We start from the raw sequence: 24,316 nt of genomic DNA, 5'->3' as shown, positions 1-24,316 counted from the left end.
GCTACGCTACGTTCGCTGCTCTCAACGTCGGAGAATAACAGAGCCTTTAAGAGTGAACCCGCGTCCTCCAGCGCCCCTCCCAAGGATGACGTATCTTTTTGTCATTGGTCGACGCTTTCATCTAATAAAACAAACTACTTTAATTGTCCGACTTTAATTGTCTCCTATCTGACAATGCCCGCCAGAATGGCTCGGACGTACTCGGGGAAGCTATAGAACGCTGTCAAAGATCTCCCCAATCGTGTATCTTGAAATTCTGTCGTCAGTGGAGCCACTCATCATGCTTCTGCATTTTACCAGCACCAAACTTTACGCAAATGAGGAATCACTTCGTTTGTAAACGAATAGAAATGGATAGAAGAAAAGCGAATAAAGCGCCACTTGAAACCGCCCTGTACTCTTTTGAAGAGCCTATCACCCAAGTGAGAAATGCCCTGTGTACGTAGACACTGTGGATGTATGCGTGGCGTCTCTTATTCCAGAGAGGAGAGCAACCGCGTGTGCTCAGAACGCGTTCCACTGTCCAGTGAACAAAGGTGGCGGCGCACAATAGATGGTTATTGGAATTGTCTGTAGCGTGCGTCCACATAGCCTCAGCTGCAGTCTAGACGCCTTGGCTCCGTCTTATAAAACGAGCGCAATGCTGGCGCGTGGTGACTCTAAGTTCCAAGCTTCTGCCGCTTCGTTCTATGATCTCATTAAGCCCTAGCTCTCGCGGCGAGTTAGAATGGAAGTCCACGAAAGAACGCATCATTCGCATGTCTTTACTTTCACCTAATCGGGGGAGATCAGGCTGCCTGACCCGACCAAAATGAACCCGACTTCTCCTGCGGCGACCCTTCCCCATTCCCCGTCGCCAATTTGCATTTAAAATCGAAAAAAAAATCATCTGAAACATTTCGTAATATTGGGGTTAAAGATAAAATTGCCATAATTTTAGGAACCAAATGTCACGTCTTATATTTCCCACTTTAAACTGACTTTTCTCGTTCCACTTATTATTTAAAATAAAATGATTGTAAAAAACAAAACAAAAAAACAACTTGTGTTTTGTGTGAAATGGCATACTAAAACGGATAGACTGATAAATATTTAGTAGTATTAATGTTGTCGCAGGTTAACAAAACCGAATATGTAAGATTATGTTGTTTTCATTGTTTATCATCTCTTGCTTTCTCGGGCTACACTATTTTTAATAACTTCTCTGGTGGTATTACTTGAACATACGAGTACATACAATAATAAGTTAAGCAATATAGAATATTAGAACACACAAACTATTTATATTTTGCGTAATAATGGCATTAATGTTTCTTATACGTAATGAGTCCTTATTTCATTGACACTTGATTAACTGAGTGCTTGTCATGAGTATTGGATTGTGGTATAGAATATGCTGTTGTGCTCTGTGTGTTCTGGTGTACTGTGAACTTTCCAGAATCCCGTAGGACAAAATGCTTCTCCCGGTTTGAAAATTCATAGTGTTCAAAACTGCCCGACATTGACCTTGTTCAAAGTGTACAGCAAGTTCTCGTAGCTGTGAAGATGTTTATCAGACTGTATTCTATTGCGACTCCTTAAGCCTCCTCTACTCAAAACATATATATATAGGTTTTACTATACGGCTTTTTCTAATAGTTAACCATAAAATTGTTCACAGATGATTCCCACATTTTTTATGTGCAAAAGCAATGCAAATAATTGCAATTGCAAAGTGTGCGAATCTTTACATCGTATTGTGTTTTCAGTATTCAAGAATCGCACACAAAATGAATTCTTGCTCAACACAACCTGACAGTTTGGAAATGTGTGTCCTGCCAAAGCCACTATGTTAATATGCTAGACGAATCATCTTTACGTAAAATCAACTTAGTAGATTGCAGTAACGAGCTACGTGACCGTTCGCATTGCATCGTTGCAAACTAATTTGTTGATGGCCAATAGTTTCGTAGAATTTCTTCGTGCGCGAACATGAAGCTCAAGACTTACAAAAAAATTACGCATCCCTATCCAAGGTACATCGTACCGGCCACCGAAAGCTTCAAGATATATCGTTACACAGACCCCATCAGCGTGAACCATTGTCTATTGTTCTCACTCTGCACAAAAACAGTAACAACACGTGAGGTGTACCGCTAGCAAACAAAACAACAAAAAAAAAACACCACATGTTTTTCGCATGCACTACCGTATGACAATATGCCATTTGAGTTATGGTTATTTTCGTTTTAGTGAGTATTAAAAGGTGTTTACGCAGCATAATTCAATGAAACGTTGTGGTACAATCAACTACAAATCTATTGAAAACATTAGTATAACCTAATCGAAAGGCTACAACGTGAAAATAAAACAATGTTATTTTATACAGACCTCTCTCTTTGCAAGTGTATCTAGGAGAAAACACTGGTTGTTGCTTGTGGAACGTTGGCGATACAACGGCAGGTGCGAGCTTCAGTGATCATCAACGACCTGAGAGAGAAACCTGTGGTTAGGAATATAACGTTATTTTATATGAACAGCGGCTGGAAGTTTCTGGTTTTAGTTAGCAAAAAATCGCCACCATAACAAGTAATACCCAGAGGGACGTGTCAGCTCAACAGATGTACAGACTTTTCCTAGATGTTCTCATGAGGTCAGTGAATACTAGTATACTATCAATCGCCAACTTACGAAGTGGTGGCATTCTAGGACGTCTAGTGTTAAGTTGAACTAAAGTGGCAAAATGCGGTGAGGATCGCATAACTCCGATATTCTGTTAAAACAAAATCAAAGGAATCCTTCAACTTCCTGTATCTTCCGAAGTTACGCAGAACACTTTTCCTCTAAAGGAACAATTTATTTTAATTTTTTGCTTTTCATTGTTCCAAAACATTCTAAAACAAATCTAAGACAACCACTGTTTTAAGAATTTTACTACTCACTGTGAAAAAGGTATTGACGGATGCAGTTTGATGTACGAATTTAACTTAAAATGATAAACTTGATGTATTCTGTTCCGTCACAATATTGTGACACACGTGAAGTAGACAATGTATTGTAACTTAATTTCGTGAGGTACAATTGTTCTAATTAACCAACATGATATTCATATTAAAATTGTCTCACATCATCAAATATATTTTGGCACGCCACACTTTGATGAACTACAAATTTAACCAAATCTAAGACAATTACAGGACGTACGGTATGGTTAACCACAAATTTATTCAAAATTTTAGGTATATAAAAGTGGCCAGCAGTTGAAAAGTATCATTGTATAAATACTGCTTGTGAGTGTTGTATGTGAACCTTTTTTTCAGAGCGTGTGATTTTTGAATATTTGACAAAGCTCTTAACATTCCTTCTCAGATTAGTCCTTTATGCACCCTATTTGGTCTTCATTTCACAGCACAATCTTTTTCTACCTATTCATGAAAACCGCTTTACCCACTTTACCCACTCGGTGAATATGGTGCCTGCTTTAGCAATAAAACCCATAAACAGAAAGTAACACATCAAACAGCTTAGTTTCACTGATGAAAAATGCCTTATGATTTAAGCCAAAATATTCGCAAACATATATCCGGCGCATATGCACATACACACATACAGAAACCCTCAAATTCGTGATAGCACAAAGAACTAACTGTGATCTGCGTCACTGTTACTTTTTGATTACCAAACAAATTGGAAATTTTTTTATTGCTTCCTACATATCTTAAAAAAAGCAATTACCAATCTAGAAACGACCGTTGTTTTCATGAGCCATAATATTTGCGTATAGATTTAGCGAGCATTTGCAATTTTTCCCGGTGCCAAAGCTAAGGTCCTAAGAGGTATCATTTCAACAAATATTTTCTAAAAGTAAAAATTGCATCCCCAGATGTACGCTTAAGACGACGATAGTAGCTTAAGACGACCAGTAGAAAATTACATGCTGGTGGAAATATAAACTGTAAAACCCCAAATACTGAAGAGCCTTATATATTCATCGTGGAGTTCTAAACACGGATATGAAAAAGAAACAAAAAACCTAATACCGATTTTGTCTTTACAGTACAAATAGTATCGTTCCAGAAACAAAACAGTGCAAGTAATCCAGAAACACATCAACCTGTGTAATCAGTGCAGTAGACCTCGAACGTTTAAAAAAAAGGGTTCGTACGCTAAAGCGTGTCGAACTCTGTTTCTCCCCGTAGAACGAAAAAAAAAATCAGATAATAGCAACAAACGTGTGGTTAAACCTGGTAAGTGGCTCCAAGTGCCTACATGATGTGCAGCGTGGAGAACGTCTTGTTACGCAGGGTTCCCTTTTTTATTCCCCGCGAAACACGCACACACACACACACATGCACAATATGCAAGCAGGCAAACATTTGGAACAAAACATATTGTGTGGAGACAGGTGAAAATAGTTACTAGAAAAACAAGTTCTCTATAAACAAAGCCTAAATGGACGGAATTAACTTTGGCACAGGAAGATACGAGAGCTCTTTCGCTCTCCCGCTACCTCGCTCATGCTCTTAGGAAAGGCAGCACTTTCCTCTTATCTCCCTCTATCCTTCCTGATGCACTCAAACCTTACTGCGTACGCTCTAACAATACCTATGGGCGTGCCATTTTGACAGGGAAACAGTCATTATTCGATCACTTATGATCAACTTAGCCGTTCACCCAACTTAGAAATGATTCTCTTCAGTTCAGCAACTTAATAGGGTGAGAAGTGTGCTCCATTCCTATTCCAAGAAAGTTTAATTAGTCCGTGTTCGGCCTTCTACCGCACGGATTGTCATAAAGATTGTCAGTCTTGGGTGCCGATTGGAGCTCCCGCGTACCGAATGTAGCCATTGGCTAAGCGGCTTATAATTAAGATATAATATTTTAAAACAATTACATTTTTAGGCATTCTTACTGGTGAATATTTTATTCCATCTTCGCTAAGTTTATAGAGAATGCCTTCTGCTTCATCACTATGCAGTAACTAAGCAAAACCTTCGCAGAAGATGTGAAACGTCAAGCCTGCTTGAATAGAAGGCCTGAGTGCTTAATGCCGTGGTGTCGCAAATCATGCAAAGCAAAGCAAGCAAAGCTTACGAAAGGCTCTAACTAATTAATATTCCTTGTTGTGAATCCTCCATCATGCTGTATTGTGCAGGTCCTGCCTCACGAATCAGCTACCATGTGATGTCACGGTCTGTTGCACCGAGTCCTCGTGTTCTAGGAGGCGCCAGTATAGCTCGCGATACTGACGCCTGCCTTCTCTTCACTTCTACTTTTTTATGGGATGAACAGAATCAACTAATTATTACAAATATCTGGTTAACCTTGGTAATTTCGCCGATCTAATACCCCGTGCCGTAAGTTTTTTTAGAAGTTAGGTCAGTTTTTAATTTTAAATTTACTCCTTAACAATTTTATAACAAAGGCCAGTCTGATCATAGCCATTTAAGCAGAATAGAAATAATTTGTTTCATGTTAGAGGATAAAGGAGGTTAAGGGGTCTTTCTCGCCGAGTGATTGTTCATTCAAATTGGCCAATACTTTAATACAATGAGCAAACTCTACAACCTAAAAATATGCGCGGAGTATCAGTGACGCGTGGGTACAATGAAACAAACCAGAAAACTAAACCGGTCTATCTTATGCAAAATAGACAGAGAAGATGGAAAGAATCGCTTAATTCGAGACATAAGTTTTTTTTTTTATTTTTTGCTTTAAAACTTTTGGAAAACATTAAATTTGATATAAAAACGTTTGTCACCATTGAAGGGAGCTAACAAAAATTTACTTGTGCGCTCATATTGATAGGCGCTCGTGCCATAAAAAATGAATACTCACTAAACCGATTTCTAAATAGAAATCTGAGAAGGTGATTTCTTTCAACCGAATTTGTCCTCTAAGAAGCTGTTCTTTGTGTCTGCCCTTTTAAAAGATAACCTGAGCACACTGTCAATCATCATAGTTCAAATAATTAATAGTTGTTTTGTAAACTTTTATTAAGCCTAAGAAGTACAGAGTAAACAGAGCTCATGGAAGAAGACGCTATCTCTAATTTGAAGAGCAATATGAATAGGAAGAGTCCCATACGTTGTCACTTGAACTAACTCTAACGGCATGATCGACAGATATAAAATCAATAAAATGTTCAGGTTGTTGAAGCTTTGAAGTCACTTGCCGCAGCTAACACTCTGCATTGTTAGGCCCACCAGTGCATGCAGTCTGCACTTCTCCGCACGCTCACGCCTGTTTAAAGTTTCCTTTTATTTTTGTAGACGAAGGGGCTTAAAAATTGTGGGATGGTGCACGTTGACTAGTAACTATTCAAATGCATTAGAATCATGTTCGAGTAGCAAATACAAGGCATATAGACAACTTCAGTGGCACTGCAAGCGTGAGTGCATGTTTGAATTTTTTGAAAATGTTAGAGAGGAATCATGACGTGGTTTTCCTGAACAAGTTACCAGAGAGTTTGCTTTTTGAGACTCGTACATATTGCTTTAATCATTGCAACAAGATTACAAAATGATTAACCAAGAATTTTCAATTTATTATTACCACGTGTAAAGTGGTTCTTTAGTGAGTTTTATTTTTCGTCCACACTTTATTTTGGAAATTAAAATAGTTTTGTTCTTTCTAGTAAAATTTGGGTTAAATTATATTTTAAGACAATATCCGCGGGTGCCTGCGTTTGTTTTAGAGATACTTTTGGGTTTTATTGCAAAATCTAATACAAGGTATAATTAAAATAAATACCACGTTGAAGTTAAACCCGTTATTCTTAGTACAAACAAAGCCTCATCCTCTCAGAGTCAACAAAAATGAAGGTCGCTGTAAACTGCTCTTCGATGAAGGTAACTGTGCGCAAATTTAAGGACACGAGAGGAAAATATTATTTGGATTAACTCAATAAACAATGCACTTAAAAACTATCGTCGTCATCTTACCAAAATCATAGGACAAAGGAGCAGTACTCGCCATCTTGGATACTTATAAAGAAAAGCACAGCGACCTGGTCGAAGGGTAATTTCTAAACCCGAACTAACCTTTTAATATAATGAATGCCGCGGTTGAATAAATATTAACGAAAAGTTGTATTTTTATTAGATTTCTAGTATGTCAGGTTAATTTGATTCTGCAGCTGTAAAGCTTTTTTTTTACACTAATAATCTGAGTCTTTTTTTCACTTCGTTATAAAAAATACTCTTAAAGAATGCGCAAATAGGATTCTTAGTGCAAAACTGAAAGAACAGTTCAAAATATGAAAGTAATATTCGAAGAGATTTCTGCGTTGAAGCTTGATGGTTATTTTTGAAACAAAAAGTATTTGAGGAATCACTACAAACTCAAAACACAATTTTGATAATAACTGTGAAATAATAATGGAAACGAAAATAAACGCAACCATAACACAGTAACATTTTCTGCCCTCCCACGCTTTTTCGATGTTGCGATTCTGCTTGTGAATGTTTCCTATGCTTTACCAAAACTGCACGCAAGTCTTCAGGATATGCCTCAAAATATTGATGCCAGTAAAAAATATTCGCGCATATTTCAATTTTATAGATATTCTAGCTGTCGCGCAATATATCTTGTGGCAAAAGCTGCAATATTTTTGAGTCACTAACTCACTAACAAACAAATGTTTGGTTAACAATATGCTATAATGCTGCATACTTAGGCTGCGGGTGATTACATATTTTTGTTGATTTTGTAAGGTATACTGTGTTTCTCTAGTTATTAATATAAGTGTTTTTGATACACATTCACGAAAGAATATCAACTTTGAATCTGTACAAACAATTTATCATATTTTGTCTTTGCCACACTTTGCCCTTCATTTTGAGAAGCGCTTGTAGAGGAGAAATGAAAATACCAATAGACATTTTGTTTCAATAAAAGGGAGAACAAATAGACATATTTATTCCGGCAGTGTGGGTTCTAGAATTCATTGTTCTCGGCATCAACAATTTGATCGTAACAGGACTCTCCTCTAGTAATATGGAAATATTAAATTTAATGAACCCAAATATTTTCTGCCTCCAGTGTTTAGTAGGATTTCATCTTATTATTTTACTGCTCGTTTGACCAAACAACTCCGCTGCAGAATCTCACCTCGACACGGGCGAAACATCAGCCATGCGTGGAATGTAATATCGCAGTAAAAAATTTGCCCGAATGAACGTTTTAATGCAGAACAGTTTACTCTACTGTTGGATGGGCCGATCATTTGGCAATAAGGGCTTCCGATTTTGACAACCGACGGTACACCAACCTGTCAGCTTCCTTGTGTTATCAATGCCGAAGCATGTGATGGCACCTCTCCTCAAGATATCAGAGACCCGACGCAGCCATTTTGCGCTCTCTTCGAGTTGACTGGATATTGAGGTGTGGAAGGTTAGAACCATTTCCGAACTCTCAGTGTAATTGGCTTCATTGAAGGCTGCCTTCACAGCTGACTAGAGGAGAGTATCACACTATTGAACAGACTGATAATGTTCGAATTGTATTTCCATCAATAGATAGATTTTACAAGTATAATTAGCGCTAGGGTGCTTCACACTATCAGTTCAGTAACCGCAGTGGTAATTCAATGGGCTTCAACGACATTTCTCATTTTGAGTCAAACCATCTCCTCCATAATTTTGTCCTGGCGCCGTATTTCAGAGTGATGTTTAGTTCGGAATATAGTAATAATAATAATAATAATAATATCTTTATTTCCATCAATCTTGATGGGGCAGCCCAAGGAAAAAAGCTCCGATATGCAGCTTGACTGGTCCTTGGTCCCCTTACGGTGGTCAACGGCAAGCATCGAGAAACAAAGATGAAAATCACATTCAGTAGCAGCTGAAGGTATTGTTAACAGAAAAAGAAAACAAAACAAACAACGTTTTATGAAAATAATGCATCACGTACAAAAATATTCACGCAAGTCTTTGAAAGACAAGTTTTCAAGGGAAACATTACTACTGCACAAAGTATTTAACAAATTTGGAAGAGTAAATTGGAGCATCTGAGAGCCATAGTTGGTTCGCTGAGTAACCATCTTCCACTTCTCCGCGTGACGAGTAGAATATACTGGTGAATTTTCCTCCAACAATGCAAGATTTTGTAAGAAACGTGTGCCCTTTATTATTTCACTCTTAAAACTGGTACAAAGTCGATATGAATACAATTTGTGAACATCAATTATCCTGTAGGTCTTAAATAATTCAGCAGTGTGAAAATCACAACGTATATTACGTATACCTCTGAGTATTTTCTTTTGCAGTATGAATAGTTCATGAATATTAGTTAACGTTGATGTACCCCAAACGAGGTAGCAGTAGGCTAAGTGGGAGTAAAACAAGGAGGTATAGATCAAAAGTTTCACATTTTTTGGCAATATGTAACGGTAGCAATTCACAGTCCCTACCACGCGAGCTAGTTTTGGAATAATATAGTTGACATGGTTATTCCAGGACATATTTTCACTACAAAATACTCCGAGAGTTTTAAAACAACTGACTATTTCAATTCGAGACGAATTAAAACGGAGAAGCTTAGACACCACCACAGGTTTATTTTTTGGACGAAAAATAACAGCTTTTGTTTTACTACTGTTTACTGTCAACGAGTTACTAACACCCGAAGACTTAATTCTAGACAAAGTTAAGTTAGCCATATCGATTAGCTCATCAGCGGTTTCGGAGGAAAAAATATGCTTGTATCATCAGCATACATTAAAAATGTTGCCTCCTTATTGACGTTAATTATATCATTTATGTACATGTTGAAAAGGAATGGCCCTTGTGCACTACCCTGTGGAACGCCTGGCGTAATAGGCTTAATAGTGGAGGAATTACCTTTGATGGATACATATCGCTGTCGATGCTCTAGATAAGATTGCAGAAGTAATAGCGCCTGCCCACGGATACCGTAAACTTCAAGCTTTTTAAATAGGACCTTATGACTAATACAATCGAACGCCTTGGTAAAGTCTAAAAACACCCCGAGAACCAAGTTTCCCTTTTCGAAGTTTTTTACTATAAATTCTTTTTGACTAATTAAGGCTGTTTCAGTTGAGCAATTACTTATAAAACCAAACTTCGAGGAAGTAACAAGGTCATTTTTATTTGAAAAGTCTACCAAACGGCGATGAATTATTTTTTCTAACGCTTTAGAAAAAACGGGCACTATAGAAATGGGCCTGCAGTTCCCCAACTCATTCTTATCACATTTTTGTACAGAACGGTTACTTTCGCTACTTGCATCCTTCTTGGCAATACGCCAGACGCTAAGGAGAGATTAAAAATATGATTTAAAACGGGAGCAATTATATCAACAACATACTTAATTTGACGTATCTGCATACTATCAGCGTCGCAGCTACCACTATTCTTTTAAGTGCATAATCACGTTAACTATTCCTGAGGCAGTAGTTGGTTCTAAAAAAATTGTGCTTCAGTTTTTACGGCACATGTATCTGCAAGCGTCGGTACCATCGGTATGGACGGCTATATTTACAAAATGGTCGTTAAACAGATTGGAAAGCTGTTCACCGGTTAATGTAACTCCGTTATCCACTAACATTTCAATGGCAGTTGACGAAGGAGCACCTTTCACCAAAGAACCTATGTGTTTCCACATTACATCAGTGCGTCCATTCGCGGAAGAAAAAAGAGAGCAGTAGTAACCTTTTTTTGCATTTCTTAGCTCTTTAGTTAAGCAGTTTCAATAGGTTTTGTATGTTTTAAGTGCATCGGGGTCACGTGTTTTAAAGAAGCGTTTATAAGGTAAGTCTTTCTTACGAATTTTAAGAACTAAATCGAAGGTGACCCATGGTTTACGGATCTTTTTTGATATATTCTTAATTTTATATGTGAAGTGATGCTTATATAGCTTAAGAATTTGCTCAAGAAATACGTTATAAGCACCATCGGCAGTATCTTCGAAAAGGATTGTATTCCAAATGGTACACGCGATATCCCGTATAAAGGCCTCGAGGCTGTTTATATCTATATTTTGGTAAACAATTGGTTTATTTTATACCGTATTTCGAGACACATGAACTTTAACACATAAACATATTGGAAGATGGTCACTCAGGCTACAGCTAAGTATTCCGCTCTTAATTTGATCTCTAGGAAATTTTATTATAAACAAGTCTAAAACAGTTGTGGAGTGTAAAGTGACTCTTGCGGGGTTTGTAATTGTAATGACACATCCACTCATACTAATAAGACGCTCCATTTCTCTCTGCGAGACACTATCCGAAAACATGTCGATATTGAAATCACCGCCGCAATTAACGTTATATTGATTTTCATTTACAAACTCTAAAAATATTTCAAAAAATTCAAAAAAGGCAGAAACATTACCATCTGTTGGGCGGTAGAAAACAGCAAAAATATTCCGATTATTTTGTAGGCACAATACCTCGACATCTTTCGTGATAAATTAATAGTCACTCAAAAGATTACAATCGATACTGTCTTTAACCAGTACAGCCAATCCTCCCCCGCGTTTTGAAGTGCGATTTAAAACATACGTGTCATATGACGGTAAGCGGAAAACATCTGAACTATCAGTATAACAGGTCTCAGTAAACTTGACTAAATCAAAAAGAGCACCGAACTGATCGAAAAGTAATTCAAGGTCAGTCGTTTTATTCACTGCTGACTGCGTATTTCAATAGAAGAACTTTAAATGAGAATTGCATTCTAGGTCAAGTTTGCGTTTTAGTTCATTCGGAAGTAATGGAGTTGCAGTTTCGATAAAAACAAAAAAAGGAAACAAGTTTACAAACAATTGGAAAAGAAAGACTGCACTACTTATTCTAGCCTCAACAGATCGTCTTCGCTTCTTACGACAACACCACGTTCGCGATCTTGTTTTCGTACTAGAACGCTTCCGTTTCGATGCCAGACATAACGAAAACCAGTCCTTTTGGCCCACTATTTTGCCGCCAAAAAGAGCGCTCTGTTTTGCTTCGTCATGTTTTCCACGATAAAAACTTTAGGCTCTGTCCCCAACAATTTTTCCCTGTTATTCAACCACTGCTCCCTCGTGGCTTGCCTGGTGAACCGGACAATTACACCAGGCACATTTTCGGGCTTCGCCGGTAATCTGTGAAGAGCAACGATATCACTCTCCGATAGTGGTGGAAGTTGCAGCCTGTAGGCTACCTGATTTATCTTGTCAAGCAAGTTCTCGTTCTCCGCTGTAGCGATGCCGTGAACCTCCAGATTTAACTTCCTGCTTTGCCACTCAAGATTGTTCATTTCTTGCCTCAATCGGTCGATTTCGTTAGCCTCACTCACTTTTTCCACAGCTTCCAGACGCTTACTCAGTTCTATGATTTCTTTATCATGCTGAGCCTGGTTTTTTAGGACGTCATCGTACTTGTCAGAGACTTCTTGAATTTTTTTTTCAATGCTGTCTACGGTCGCCTTTAGGGGTATTAGGCTGTCTAGTTTGCGGTTGATATCCGCAAGCAAGCTTGCTACGTCAAGTTTGACTGGCTGGCTCCCCTTTGACCTCCCCGGTTTGCAGGCAGGGCACCGCCAGGCCTTTTTATATCTCCCGCCTTTTGACTTAAAGGTCGTTTCAGCTACACCAGAACAGTCGCCCAAGTGAAAAGAGTCGCCACATTCCGAGCAAGATAGAATATTTTCATTGTTGTCATTGTCAGATAGAATATTTTCATATTTTCATATAAAAGACTGAACTTAATAACCGTGCCACATTCAGCAATATATTCATACAACTTCAAAGCCTCGATAAGGCGAAGAAATCTGTAGCAGCCACTCAGCGTGAAGCCAAGTCTTGTTAGGATCATGTATCGACAATAACGTCTCAATATTCTTACAAAAGATGCTGGCTATTCAGTGAAGCACCCAAATTACTGTTGCTTTATTGGTTCTCATGTTGTTCGCGATAGTAGTCACTGGATTCCTGGACTATTCTAAACGCATTTTAATTAGTCGGTGTAAATGGGCTGGGACATCGCGTATTCAACAGTGTACGTGAAAATAAACAATATTACAAAGTACTTTCAGATATAATAGACCGTTGCCGTCCTATTGTTGAGCTATTGCTAGTATGCCTCAAATAATAGGATGACAGCTGCTGTTCGATTTCTTGAGATATATTAGGGTGCCATGCGGAATTTTCGTCCCGTTGTTCATAAGAGGATAACATTGTACAGCCCGTCGCCGACTTCCTCTAAGCTCTTATCAAGATTACAATTTCCGAATAGAAACTTCGTCGTTTATGAAACTATAACGGCGGGCAAGAGGTACGCGCAGGGAATTACGGAAGACGGCGACAACACGCAACCAGATGACGCCGGACTTGCAGGTGTAATCTGACCGGGACGTCAAGTAAACCGTATAAAGAAGGAGGATTTGTAGAAATGGTGTTTGAAGGACCTCCCTGGCGTTTCACCTAAAGTTAACTTAGAAGCATCTTATCAGGAGTGAGCTTCTTCGTGTCAACGTCAGCGACGGCGCCTGCCGCAGTGATATGATTGTTTCTGGAGTGACTGAAGTGGCAGCTACTTGTGCCGGAGCCCCATCAAATTAGAAGACCAATTCCTCCTTCACGATGTTCCTTCGTATGCGCTCTTTGTGCTTCATGCTAATGACCAACCTTCGCTGACCAATCTACCCATCGGTGTCCCGGATTGTCAGGTCATCAAAGCGCGTTAGTTCACGCCGAACTTGAACTCTATTCGTAGTTTCGTTGTGAGCGTTCAGCAGTAGATGCCTTGAACTTCAATCTTCACAACCCCCGTATTTTTTTTGTGAATCTCGGCATTCCAATGCCTTTTATTTTCAGTGTCCGTATTCTAAACTAAAAAAATATATACAGCACACTTAGACATCAATAAAATCTACGCCGCCATAAAACATGTTTTCTAATATATCATTAAGAGTGACAAAAAGCCTTAAGCGACTGACCACCCTTTGACAGAGCATTCCTCGTCAATTTTCCAAAAGTTTGAAATTGATTAATCACGATGGTTCAGGTCAAAAGGAATTTAAAGATGGGTTAGCGAGTTTGCGCAAATTAACATAAACTTCTGCGCGAACAAATTGTAAAGCGAGAGGGCATTTTGTTCTTGATCTGTTCCGCAGGTTCACCACGTAGGGGGCAGGCATGGTGCCACGGCGCACACCACCCAAGAGAGAGAAACACGCGAAGAAAGTGTAATTTTCTGGAGCAATGAACGAGGTCTAGTAGCGTTCCCCATAAAAACTGACGCGGGAACAATGTCTTGTTCGGCATTTCGCTCGTGCCAGGACTCTAGAAAATTAAAAACAATCCCAGTGGACGTCACACATGGTCTTCAGTTGAAATCAAGTGTGGGCGACTCAATCGCTGCGCAAAAAACACTTGCATTTGTAGCAATATGTGCGCTCTAGTGTATGGCCTCTAAAATCAACTTGTGTTCTTCAAACATATTTTGCAATATTCAGCTGATATTAATCGCCTAATTCGTGTAAAATAAGAAGGTATGAAGGTACTAAACTTTCCTTATTTCTTAAATAACCTTTTAAAAAACAAAAATAAAACGTTGGAGTACGGTATCCCCGCAGTCTGTTTCCTAGAATACAATGCATCTTAAACAAAATAAAGGCAAATTGTGCCGAAAAAGGAAGGCCACGTATGTCAGAAGAATGTTGTACTTATTTTTTTTGTGCAGAGGAACACATTATCGCACATATAAAAAAACACGACAGCAATTACGAATTACCTGGATCTTGGCATTCTTATTTCAAAAAGAAGCTAGGACCACGTGCTAGTCTCATTAGCATGGATTAATTGGCAATGTGAACCGCGGTCTATTCGGCATTATCTCACACGCGTAGAGCCCCATGAGGCTGCCATCATTACTAAACTTAAAAGGCCCACAATGCCGTGTATAAAGCAAAGAACATAATGAAAGCAACCGGAGAGAGCACCAGAAGGAAAGTTTAGGGGGCAGGTTATTGTTCCACTTAATCCTCCGAGGGTAAGAGGCAAACATCTGGGGAGAATGGCGTTAGATTTTATCTGTTACCAAAGGGTCATTCGATCTTTACTTTGTGTTCAGCCTGCTATTTCGTACCCAAAGAGGGAAAGTAAAAACAAAAATAAAAATATCGAATACTCTCAGAGAGCGAGGCAGCCGTTTTGTTTCTGTAAGCAGCCATTCGGCGTCTGCGATTGCGCAGTAGCTATTGCATTGCCATAAATTATTTAGTGTATTCTAATCACAGGCGGAGGAAACTCACTTCTGCTTTCACACGTAACGGATGTTTTTGCATTGCAAAAAAAAAATATATATATATATATATAATATTTGTTTTGCTTAGATTGAATTTCAGCTTTGCTTTGGCGTCTTACAGTACTTCTATTTAAATCTGTATAAGTTAGGTTTCCTTTTAGTATAATTTGTCTCCAGCAAAGTTCTAGGTGTAAAAGAATATCGCTATTTTGTACAAGAGTGGCACGATAACGTAGCTTTACGTAGATTACATAAAAAAAAAGAATTCGAGTTTGGTTTTGCAGTCTTACATAGCAAACTGAGGTTCCTACAACCAACACTTTCATACAATAAGTCTCCGCGAGCATTTGAACTCACAATTTATTCCTGTCCCTCCCTCTCCCTTCCGATCAAAGGAGCGGTGGGACGCTGCGCTACGCGGCTCAGACCTGACAACCGAATTACATGCGGTCCGTAGGGATGCCAAGGCCGCCGAGGCACATGGGCTCCCGGCCACCAAGTGTGACTGACTGCCGAATGAGGACGGACATAACCGCCTTCACCTCTATAAATAAGTAAAGTTATTTACATCCATCCATCTATGTCTGCACATAACGGCGCAATTAATAAAGCACCGAGTTCCGCGGGTAGAATGCTTTAGCGAGGCAGTCAATGCCCCACATTTTTATGGTCATTGTAGTTACTGTCCTAGACAGCCCTTAGACGGTCGAAAATAATTCGATATTTTTATTTTTTATCAGCGAACATTATGGCGCATTGAAAAAGATTGAGGTGTTTTTGGTTAGGTTTAGGATATTTAAAATTCTGTGCATGTACAGCCGGGTCGAAGCACTAAGAAATTTTCTGTAGCATATTTATTCACCTCACAATGCAGCTCACAAAATATGATAACATACTGGCATACATATTCCGAGGCAGCTCCAAGAGTCGTATCTGGAGTAGCGCCTTTCATTTGAGTGTCGTGGGCCTCAAACACAATTCTGAAAGCGCCATTGAGCGCTGCTAACAAACGTGTCGTCTTTGCCTCTGTTTGTGGACGATCTATCTTAAAAATTAATTTTACACCTTCACGTACAAATAATTTGACGACTATTGAAACAGGCCTGGCAAGAAAAGTTTTTCTTAAGGAAACTGAAGCTTTTCTTTAAGGTACAAAAATTAAAGTTTTATATTCATTGTTTCTCAAACTAACAAGTCGACGGCGTTGAATTTGCAAGTTAGCAATAATGTAAAATGAGCAAAGCACAGTGTTTTTAAAAGAACATATATTTCTCAAGGTTATTATTTCTTTACATAAACACTCCGTGATTAAACGTAAATTAAAAACAAATCGACAATATATACCAATGCGCAGGTGTCGACCATTTAAAGGATTTCTTAAGTAATTTAGACAACGAACATAAAAAATTAGAACGAAATTTTAGCAATTCTTTCCGCTAGCTCCAATTTCTGAAAATAAATTAAAATACCAATTTTTTTTTAGTTTTTATAAAAGAAAAGCTCAGTCTTAAGCGATTACCAACAATTACTGCTTTATTTAAAGAATTCATAATTAGCTATCTATAGTCATTAACTGGAAAGAACGCCTGGGAGGCGTTTTTGGCCATCCTGACCACAGAGTACGAGGTCACTAGCTTCTGCAGTGCCGAGACGGCGACTTAACTTTACACAAGACTGAAACTGGATAGCACTGTTGGACCATTAGAGAAGACAGCTTGCTTGCTGGAAGGGAACTTGAAACTTTTAGCCCCTTTGTTTTTAGTTTTAGTTCAGAGCGGCAGAATCACAATTAACAACAAAATTTCTTCATCACAGGGCCGCAGTTTTACTCGTGCATTTAAAGTTTAAAAAAAAAAAACGATTAGCATCTGGTTCAAGCATCGCCCCTGTGAAGTGGCTTGCTGAAAGCGGCCCTCCTTATAAGCAGAACAGACTCTCTGTAAAGCAAGAGTAATGAATGCTTCACACTGAGATTTAGCGCAATCAAATGGAAGGCGAAAACTTGTTTTGTTTGTTTTCTTCTGAATCTCCTTTGATACCAACACTTATTTGTTTGCCGTTGTTTCTTATTTGTTTGCTGTTGTTCAGATTCCCTCCCTTCCGGCTCGCACCTTTTCCTTCATTGTCATTAATCCATACCCTCGTCAAATTGGCCACCACATTTCGCTTCCTTCATTACACTCTCAGAACTGGCGTGCATGTCGATGTTTCTCGTTATCCCATTCATTGTTTCAGCAGAATCACTCGGACAGTTGACCGTAATTAATACCGAATTTCACTTTTTTTATCTTTATCTTTTGCCGATGATTTTATCTTGCCTCTCTCAATTCCTCCTTACTTCGCTTTCTGTCTCCCTTTCTCGTTACTTTCTGAACGTTCTATAATCCTCGCGTGGTGGCGGCACTCTCTTCCCTGACATTTTTTCATAGCCTCGCTCTTTCTCATTTTTCTTTCTTTGCCCCTTTCCTTCTTGCTTTCTTCCTTATTTCGATTTTTTTTCTTTATTTCGTTCTCTCTTTTTTTCATCTTTTTTGTTTCTTTTCTATATTGTCTCTATCTTTCTTTCTCTTTCTCTCATTACATTGCTCAAGAGTTTTCTTTCAAATCCTACACAGGTTGTTTCAGTCGACAATGTCCGCAGCTCTCAAGTTTTCCTTACTTCTGGAGTTCCCCAGGGCTCCATTCTTTCTCCTTTACTATTCAACCTCTACGTAAATGACATTTCTGCGGCAACGACAAATTCAACAATTTTTCAATATGCGGACGACACTCTTTTGTTTTCTTGGCACCTAGTTTACCAGCGTGCTATGGAAATGCTTCAGGCAGACGCAACCAAAATTATTGACTGGTTTTCGGCAAACAAGCTACGTGTAAATGCTTCGAAAACAAAACTGATCTGCTTCCGTAATCCTTTAAAAAATGTCAGTTTGACTTTTCCACTATTCCTTCACAGCTCCAATTGTCCATGTTGTAATTGTAGACCTGTCGAATATGTTAGTTCAGTAAAGTACTTAGGTATTCACTTTGATTGTGATCTTACATGGGACACTCATATGTCTTACGTATGTAAACGGTTGAGGAGCGTGTCGTGCATGATGTACCACATTAAAGGTTTTATACCATTGTCAGTTAGAAGGAACATAATGCACGCCTTAGCTTACAGCGTACTAAGGTACGGCATAACTGTCTTTTTCAATTGTTCACTCTCCTGGCATTTAAGAATTGACCGAGTTTTAAAAGGGATTCTAAAAAGTGTCGCATACAACAGCGACTTTTCATCCAATGCTAACCTCTTCACTTCACTTGAGTCGCCGTCTTTTTACTCGCTCTTCCTTCAAACTGTCGTTTGGCGGCATTTCTGGGAAAGTGATTTCAAACTCGCGTCTACTCCATCTCGTGAACTCCGATCTGTTCCACGTTTCGTCACTCCTAGGGTGAGAACTCACCATGGTGAAAGTCTGCGCACATTTTATGTCCCGAAAATTTTTAATGGTCTTCCAGAATCTCTGCTTTTCATTAACTCAAACAAAATGTTGAAAAAATGTCTGAGAAGCATGTTCTCGGATGTGCGAAAACAGTGACCATCCATCTTCTTTTTTTCTACCTTAGTTTTATAAGGTAATCTTTTCAGTTCACTTTTTTGTTTACACGTTTTGAGCTATCATTAAAAACGTGATTGTAAGAAATATTTTGTACCTCACTAGGATTTTTTTCTTTTTTTCTTGATGAAAATATGAAAAAAAAAAATGAAAAACTTTTTTTTATGAAAGTAATCGTGTAAGTTTTCAAAGTAACTGTGACTGCGCATATCTTTCATTCTTTTCTTTTTGGAAAGTATAAAAAGCTTCTTTTTTCCTTAAGAAAAGCAATACTGCAAAAAAACGCGCGCGTCCTTTTTTTTTTTTTTTTGAGGAAGTGAGTTGGTTTTGGCAGTTCGCTCCTGCTTCCGATACGACTACGGTCTTCATTGTATTCTCGGGCTACTGTATTTGCGTATGTGTGCGTTTATTTTCTGATGAGTCTACGTGTTTTCCTGCACTTTTTCAAGACCGTCAGAAATGTAAACTTGCGCCTGGAGCAGAAGATGTCATCGGTGTGTGATTTGTGTTTGTACGTGTGTGTGTGTGAGTGTGTGTACGTGACAATGCGAACATTTTCAATAAGCTTGCTGCAACTGCTGGGTCTAGTCCCACCAGCCCCTGAGGCTTTGACAAGACCTGGAACTTGATCCTGACTCTAAGAATTAGTTATTAAAGATTACTATTACTACTATTACTATCTCTCTTCCCTCATACCTGTTTTCTCTCGACCTCTCTTCGTTTTTTCATCTTCTTTCTTTCTTTCCCTTCACTTCCCCGGGCGCCCTTAGGCACGGAAAATGTGTTCCTCGACTGTTTTTCGACGAAAGGATTGGATTGACGTGAACCTCCGCTGGGATCCAAAGCTCTACGACGGAGTGCAGGAAGTGCAGATCCCGCCGAGCAAAATTTGGAAACCCGACGTGCTGATGTACAACAGGTGAGATGCACCAACTTTATTCACGTCACTTCCGAGTAAATAGAAATGTGTGCAATCCGTGGTGCCATAAAATTTGCTCTACGAAGACGGATCTGTCTTTACTGTATGGTCTTATAGAAAAAAGTGTATGTAAATGTTTATACTGCCGCAAAGAACATGATGAAAAAAAAGGTGCTATTTAGTACCACACGCCACCCCGAGATTTCAACTACCATCTGCCAAAGTTGTGGTCAACTTTTGACTCATATCATCCACAAACCCCTTTTTCCCTTACTTCTGTAGTCGGTGTCCGGGTGTTTGTGTGTGAACAGAGGCAACCTAAATGGTGCGTACATCGCGCGCAGGATATATACCACATATATCCACACGACGCGTCTGGATATATGTAGTATACCTCGCCAGTAATCACGCTGATCGGGAGTTCAGACCTAGGCTGCACCGAACTTTGCCCTTCGGCAGCTTTGTAACTTTTATTCAAAGTCAATTGTATGGTCATTCATCTGCATATTTCGCCTATTTTGATATAGAAACGTAAAGAACCCTTATAGCCATCGCGCCACACGTTAGTATTATTACAACACAAAAGTGTAAGCTGTTTTGTATTGTTAACTCACTGATCCTAGCGTACAACGCATTCTTAAGCAGTTGCCGTAAAAGGAGACGTCTTTAAGTCGGAAACTCTGCTAAAACTTTGTCGGTCATATTACGAAATGTAAAGACGTTTCCGTAGCATGTTTTCGTGCGTTTTTCAGAACAAAGGGAAGGAGACGATACACGTGTTGGTTTAGAGTTACCTTTAATATTGATGCAATCTTTGCGAGGGTTTTGCTGAGCGACCATATTTTCGGAAGTCCACATATTGGGGAGAGATTTAGGAAGTTATAACGAATGGATAACGCAATCTCAGAAACTCACAAAAAGACAGCTCAAAATCTGTAGAAGCTTAAGGATACATGCATTTTATCGTTTAAAAATTTGAAGCATAGTTTAAAGCAGATTCATTCTTTCAAGCGTTGTTCGCTAACTTCTGGCCACGTATTTGAAAGGCATCGTTTGTCTGCTCTCCTAACATTTTGCATTTGTTCCAATAACGCTTCACTACGCTTTTTCGAAGTTAAACAAAAACGTTAATAAATGTTATTGATTCGAATGCGAGTGTTCGTCAGAAAACAAAAAAACAAAACAGAGTTCTAGCAAAATGAGCCTTCAGAAACTTAATGACAATTTTTTGCACACTTTGATTGGCGAACACTTATTGAGCCCGATTTCCAAGCGTATAATTGCAAACTCATAATCTTTCCAGTGAGAAAGTGTACTGTCTCCGCTATAATTAAAAAGAAAGAAAGGTGAAAATAATTATAATTACTGAGCTACAGTTATTGGCGGCGTTCAAAAGCAGGCTGTGCCACACATTTGACAAGTTGTCGACGTCCCTATTTCAATTCTGTAATTAATAATAACCAAAATATCTGACGAAAACTGGCGTTTAAAAAGAAAAAAAGAGGATAATTTGTTTGTATTAAGTTTTTTACTTTTTTCATTGTGTATATATTTTTCGTAAACTTTATATCTCGAGCGCAGTTAAAATGACTATTTTGCTATTCAGCGAAGGTTATAAGAAGAAAATTAAATTAAAGATCTGATTTGACTTTTGCGACACCTGTCAACGTTTAAAGGCACGAAACATTCATCGGATTTCAAAAGTAATCAAGAGTGAGATAAAAAATATTTCGCGAAGGCACATACATCCAAATATAAGGCTAAGGAACAGAGCTGCCAGAAGCACCAACACCCGGGCATACACATCGTTATAGAAACAAAATTACGTATTAATGATGTCGGAATTCTGGAGTATGCGCAGGACCTACCCGAAACGCTGGTCTTGACCTGTCCATTTCAAAATACAAAGCTGTTTCTAATTGTTATTCAGGCTTCATACCATCTGCCACTGCACCTTCAGCGTTATTGGAATAAAATCCAACTTACCCTTTACTAATCTTTGGTTGCGCCTCTCCAAAAACCTAAGCTAATCGCAAGTTCGTCTTCTTCTTGCGCAGGGGTTGCGGTGACGTCAGAAGAACGACAAGCTTGATTGGCTCTGATTGAAGGACAGTGGGTAGATCTCAAGGCAGCCAGCACTGAAATCTAGCCGCTACCCTTTCGATTAGAGCCAATCAGCGCTCGGCGTTTTGACGTCACTGCAACCCTTGCGCAAGAAGCGGACGAACTTGCGCTCCGTATAGCAATGCAACTGGTATTGCAATCAGTTTGTTATTACTATAGTTAGTGACAGCTTAAGAAATGCAGCTGATGGTTTATTAAGCTCGCCCTTTGTGATTCGTTCTGCTGCGTTCTTATCGGCTAATGTAACAATGTAATCGGCTGCGACGCGCCCTGCGTTTCTGAAGTTGTCGATGAGTGGAGACCTCGATTCATTACGACGCCCATTGACCATAGGAACATTGCCAGTTTTTTTGTTCCCTTTGAGTTAAAATCACCTTTTTGGACATTGTACCAACTGTTTTCCAATTAGAAGTGACGAGAAATAAACTGCATTGCTTTAATTATACATTATAATTTTTATTTTACCATAAATATCGCTGCCACGCGTTTTTTTTTTTTAAAGCGTGTTTTGGTATGACACACTCTTATCTGTAACGGCACTGCTATAGACCAACTCAACTCTCTGACGTCACGTCGCTGCGGTGGCGCTGCTGTCGGCACTGGGCATGCGCAGGTGATTCACCTAGGCCGAGCGTGGTTTCTGCGCGCGCGCAGTGCCCTCGCCTGGTGGGCAAACGCGGGCTTGTTTGTAAACAGTGTGTTGGTCGATAGAGGGCGGGCTTGTTTGTAAACAGTGTGTTGGTCGATAGAGGGCAAATAAAAAAAATATATATTTATATATGGAGAGAGAGAGAGAGAGATAACTAAGCCACTATATTTGTCTTTGGATTATTAGTTTTTACTAGTAGAAGCAACAAATCTGGAATTAAAGGGACCATGAAATTACCTTTTTTTGCATTTGAGAAACAACTTTTACATTAAACCTTCAATGTTCACTAAACGCCGAACAGGCATCCGTTTTCGCTTCGGTTTATTAACTTCTACACGAACAATTATTGAAATATTGAGTTTTTCTTACTCTCCTACTCATCGCAAAAGAAGCCGCAGCGTAATTTTGACGGTCGTGACGTGCCCTGTCACCGGAAACGGAAGTTCTCTTGGCAGTAGGAGGATGGGAGCGTTAACTGAGAGCTGGCGGTGTGCCGGTAGGTTTTACTGCGCTGGTGGCACCGATGCCACCGACATAATTTCACAATCGGCGCCTCTCCTCACCGCGATAGCCGTGGACACATCGCAGCTGAGCGAAATTCAATTAGATATGTTGCGCTGCAGCGGCAGCATGGGATTGGTCCCATACGCATGCGCGGGAGGTCGTCAGCACGACAGCCGCTTTTCCGCCGCCGTTAGCCGCTTCCGCTATATCTCTAAAAATTAGGGAAGGCGCTGTCACTCACTGGCGTGGCGGAATCTGCACAGAGTATCCTATGGGCTCAAGCTTAATTAACCTTTATTTTGTCAAGATAGGCTCGCGGGAGAGAGTGACTCAAAAAATAAAATATAATAATGCAGCATGCCGTCTTGAACGATCAGGACATTAAAACACGACTTTACTGATCGTACAAATGTGGTCGCACGCCTACCCTACGACTGCAAAAGACAATGTAATCTTAGCAAAAAATATAGCCATGTAAAAATGTGATTTCGTGATCACATAGACGTTGCGATCGTTCAAGGAATACTAACACTAATCACTTTTCTCGGGTGAAAAAACCGCGTCAACATTCGCATCCTTCGTACACGTCTTCAAATACCGTACGCACCAGTAATATCCCGAACCTGATCACACGCATGGAATGCGCAAAATAAGAAAGCCGGGCGATGCTCGAGGACACAAAAGCTAAGAAAGCACCACTGTATACTCGAAGTATACAAAGACGACGGCACGAGCGTTTGTGCTGTCTTGAGGGTGCCGCCGCAATATCCCTGCACGAGTAGATGATCTTTCCTTTTAGGACGTGTTGGCTTATCATAGCGACCCGCGACGAGAATTCAAGCAAGCATAGCGCTCTACGCGGAACGATGAGCTTCCACCACGCCGACCTCGTCGATCATCACCGCCGACCTCATGTTTTTCAGCAGCAAGCGACTATGCGCAGGCGCAGTCTGATATTTTTCTTGCTTCATTTACCACACCATAGATGGTGTATGGCCCGAGTATTATAAAATTCGGCAATTTCCGTCACATCGCTAATTATTCAACAGAATGGGGACTAGAATAATCTTTAACACAACTTTTAAGAAACCATCTCCAGGAATTTATTGTTTATGATCGCGGTGCTGGTGGGGTAGGCTCTGATCTAACAGCCGATGTGGATTTAACTGATGTGCCGTGGCACCGCGGATGCATCGCAGTGAAAAGGCAGAGAGCTTTCGAAAGAAAGAGGGTACAAAAGAGTCCGCTTTTTTTTTTTTAGAAGTTTAATAGAAAGACATTTTTTTTAT

General features: G+C 39.5%; 1 pseudogene; it reads left to right on the top strand.

Annotated features, from left to right (window-relative positions):
* LOC120840859 overlaps positions 1-24,316 on the top strand; it is a 120,287-nt pseudogene that overhangs the window by 45,837 nt on the left and 50,134 nt on the right.

The sequence above is a fragment of the Ixodes scapularis genome, unplaced genomic scaffold (genome assembly GCF_016920785.2).
Source record: "Ixodes scapularis isolate PalLabHiFi unplaced genomic scaffold, ASM1692078v2 PGA_scaffold1__304_contigs__length_218370807, whole genome shotgun sequence".
In the NCBI taxonomy this organism is placed as follows: Eukaryota; Metazoa; Arthropoda; class Arachnida; order Ixodida; family Ixodidae; genus Ixodes; species Ixodes scapularis.
The sequence above is the reverse complement of the archived record's forward strand: the minus strand, read 5'-3'. Positions and strand labels throughout refer to the sequence as shown.